Here is a 4,309-nt window from a genome sequence, read left to right as displayed (position 1 = left end):
CTGCTGGGTCATGGCCTGTCGGAGCTGGGGTGGCTCAGAGGTGATTTCAGGAGGTGCATTTCCCAAGGGTGCTCGTTAGTTTGCCTGAGGCAGAGCAATTTCTTTTTTGCCTCACACTGTAGTGAAAGGATGGCACCAAAATGGAAACCACTCTAAAGTGGAAATTTAAAACCAATGTATTTTGAGCAGATCCTGGCATGTGAGCCTGGGACACCTTCTCCTCCCTTGCTCAGAGAGATGTTCAGATCAAGGAATGCAAGTTTTTCTCTAACAAATCAATGTCCTTGCAACATCTAACACCTTTTCAGTGTAGCCATGGGATCTTTTCCCGTGGGAGGTAAAAAAGATCACAAAATTGTGATTAAACTCAATTTCTTTTCCGGCTTTAAATTAACCTGACAGCCAGAGGATTTCAATATTACCCAAGGAAAACTATATGGTAATATTGACATTTCTCATTCCCTAGGTACTAAACTTTCAAAAATGCAGAGCTGCAGCTGTGCAATTGGAAAAGAGATGCAGCGCCTTTTCCCGCCACTGTTAGCTCAGGCCATGGCTGCTGGGAATGAAGATCATCACAGGAGAAAAGGTAAAGCCTCCATGAGGAAAAAAAAAGCCTTTAAGCGGTGCTTGAAACCAAGCTGGTGGAGCTGACAGCCTGCAAATGCTGCTGTTTGCTTCCTGCGTTTAGAAAGGGGCAGCACAAAGGAGGGGGGAGAACAGGCCCCCTGTGATCTGCGCCGGAGCAGGGGGGGCCAGCTTGCTTGCAGAGGTGACCCATCAACCCGCTTTTTTCCCAGGTTTGTTGAGTGGAGTCAAACAAGCAGCCAAACCCCCGCATCCTTACCCAAATCATCCACACAGCTTCACGCAGCCACGCATTAGGAATCCCATTGCAGGGGTTCATGATGTTGCAGAAATGCTCTTCCAGTCCTGGCTGGAGGCCAGAAGAGCCCAATGCGCATAATGAAAGGCTCAGCTTGCTGAGTAGGGGCAGGTCTGGAGTCAGTACCAATTTGGTTCAAACCAAGTGTTTCCCATTACTCCTTCTAGCTTCTCTGGAGCAAAGAGATGCCACCACTTCCCTCGGCAAAGCCTTGGGGATCCAGAGGCAGAAAACTTGATGATGATGATGATGATGATCCAGAGGCAGAGGACTTAATAATGTTAGCTTAATGGTTGGACCTGATGATCTTAAAGGTCTTTTCCAACCTAAATGATTCTATGATTCTATGACAAGCAGCAGCAGGAAAATGTACAGGCCAGGGTCTGTCCTTGCCTGCTTCCCTGGGCAGTGGCACACGCCTCCGACCTAGGACTGGCAGGGTTTGGTATCTTGGCAGACCACAATGGGCAATTTTCTTAAGAATTTTAAGGTTTTGATTTGGAAACAGATACCAGATAGGAAATCAGTCCCGGTCCAGGGTAGACCAAAGTTAATGTGAAGGTGTGATACTGACTGGCCTGCCCTGCCAAAGGACCAAAACTGCCAAGAACTGCCTGGAGCTGAAGTCCAGCCCAGACTACCCTGCCTGGCACCCATGGGTGCCTCCCCAGTCCTGCTTTAATTGCTGCCTGATGGACCCCTTCCTGCAGAGACAAGCGGGAGCCCAACTTGGACCTTCTCCTGATTTGAGGCCTAAAAGAGTGGGTTTAAAAAAAAAAAAGACAAACAAAGAATAACTGGGAAGCCAAACATTATGTACTAGTGCCTAGCCAAAGCCCCATCCCTGCAGGATATTGTTCTTGCAAGAAAGCTTGTATCAAGCTTTCTGGTGTGTTTGCTCTTGGGCTGATGGGGGTGCAGATAGAGAGGAAGAGCAGGGGCAGATCTCTTCAGGGTGGCAGAAACAGTCGCTGCGGGAGGCAGAGTGTGGGGGACTAGCAGAGCTCTGCAGTGATCTTTGCTCAACATCATCGCAATCCAAGGGAAACTGCACAGTCAAGGGCCACGTGCTCTTGTGCCAAAATCCCTTTGGGGTGGCTCCAGGAATAGACAAGAGACCTACCAGGAAAAAGAAACCCTGGGGAGCTTTCCTGGGCTGGCTTCCCTGCCTGCAGGGCTGCTAAGCTGGGACCAGGACACCCACCAGCCTGGAGTGCCTGGCCAGCTCCTGCAGCAGAGCATCCCTGGGCCCCGCATGCGGGGCAGAGGCAGAAGGCTGTCAGGCACACAGGCAGGGCAAGGGAGAGAGGTTCCCAAGCCACAGCTGGACCTCATGGCTATGAGACCTCCCTGCTGAAAGTGATGAGGCAAAAGGGCCGTGGCTGTGCCTGGAAGAGCAGCAAGGTGCTGCTGGTGGGTCCTGCCAGGGCGAGGGTTGCTCTGCTGCGATGGGGCAGGACAGGACAGCCCAGGTCACAGCCATCGCCTGGCCTTGTTTTACCGCTTATCCTGTTGGTTCACCTCACCCTGGGAGGTAGGTATGATCAAACAGCAGAGCAAGCCTTTTGCTCAGCCTCTTCTGGAGCAGAACGGACAATTCTGGCACATGGCAGCTCCACATAATTGCTTGGGATGGGAGCCACTGGCAAGCAGAGGCAAGGCTTAGCCAGGCAAGTGCTGCAGGCTGCTGCTGGCCAGGACTAGCCATGCTAAGCCTTCTGCTTCCACACACGGGCATGTGTGCTCTCTCACACACACACACGAGTGCTTGACTGCCTCCTCGGGCCCTCTCCCTGCATACATGGCCATAAATGGATTCCAGCACGATTGGGGGAGATTTGGGGGAAGGCAGATTAGAGAGCTAGCCACAGGCAAATGCAATTATGGAGAAGTAGTTCAATAAATAGAATTATGCTCCCCACTCCAATAAAGGATTACACCCAGGATTTGAGCAAATTTAGGATAAACGGAAATCAGGCACTGGACATGGAGATTACCAAGGATCTGGAGACAAGCCAGTACATGCTGCCAAAGGAAAAATCCCAGCATCCTTGCCTGAATGGCTCAGAGCCTTTGTACAAGACACCGCGCTGAGCTGGGCTGACTCTTTTCCAGTGTGCAAAGCCGAGGTCAACATTCCAGTGGGTGCCTTCTCCACTGTCACCTGCCACAGCAGGGAGCCAGGGCACGGCATAGATGAAGATCAGACCTGCTCTGCTTTCGGACTGGTCAGAAGCCAGGTGACCTTTCTTCATTCAGCTACAAAACATGATAAATAGCTATTCTGCCAGGACAACTTTACCAAGAGGCCGCACCTCAAATACTATGTTCAGTTTTGGGCTCCTCACTACAGGAAAGATGTTGCATTGCTGGAACATGTCCAGAGGAGAGCAACAAAGCTGGTGAGGGGTCTGGAGCACAAGGCTGATGAGGAGCAACTGAGGGAACTGGGGTTGTTCAGCCTGGAGAAGAGGATGCTGAGGGGAGATGAGGTGCTTAGGGACATGGTTTAGTGGTGGGATGGCAGGGTTAGGTTAACGATTGGACTTGATGATCTTAAAGGTCTTTTCCAACCTAAATGGTTCTATGATTCTCTAAGAGCAAGTGATCAGAAACATGCATGTCAATTCATTTTCCCACAGTAATTAACCAGCAGACAGTAGCTGTTTCCCCTTTAATAGTCCTTTTCATTGGCCAGGTGAAAATGAAGAAAAAAGGCACTAAATGATCTTGCAGTCCTAACAATCTTGCATTAGCACTTGCATCAGTAATGCCATTGTAAGGGCACTCTTGCAGAAGGGCTCTGTAGACACATGGTGATCAGGTGTCATCCCTGCATGTGTTTTATCTGAAACTTCAAACAATTCTTTACTCATATTTGTTCCCGGCCAGTATTAAGGGATATTAGACCTGGTAACCTTGTAACACTAGGAATTTGTCTGCACTGATCCCCCTTGTCAAGCCAGATCTACCAGCAAGCTAAAAAGCCCAAATTTCAGGTCCACAGAAACAGCTTAAAAGCTTGTTTGGCTGATGCCAAGAAGCCAATGGACCTGAGCAATTGCTGATCAGCATTTTGTATTATCCAGTTGTTAACACCAGGACACCAGCATTCCCAGCCAGAGCGTAGTACCAAGATCCTGCTATTCCTCCTCTGTTGGCTTTGATAGCTGCTACTGTCATCACCTCACCACGCTGACGGCAGAGTGCCGACTGCTATTTAAGCAGCGCTAAATCTTGCGCTGCCAGGAAATGGCTATGAATTAGGGCTGTTCCCATATTGCCAATTAAGCCTAATTAAAATGGGGAAAGTGTTGCTTCTCCTCAAAGGGAAAATAGGTTTTGAGGGAGACACTAACTCGGATGTCGTAGCTGCAGAGGCAGCTGTGGGATGGTGCGGGTCACCAGGTTGGTCTGATCCCT

The sequence above is a fragment of the Egretta garzetta genome, unplaced genomic scaffold, assembly GCF_000687185.1.
Source record: "Egretta garzetta isolate BGI_Z169 unplaced genomic scaffold, ASM68718v1 scaffold11, whole genome shotgun sequence".
Taxonomy (NCBI): Eukaryota; Metazoa; Chordata; class Aves; order Pelecaniformes; family Ardeidae; genus Egretta; species Egretta garzetta.
This window is presented reverse-complemented; position numbering follows the sequence as displayed.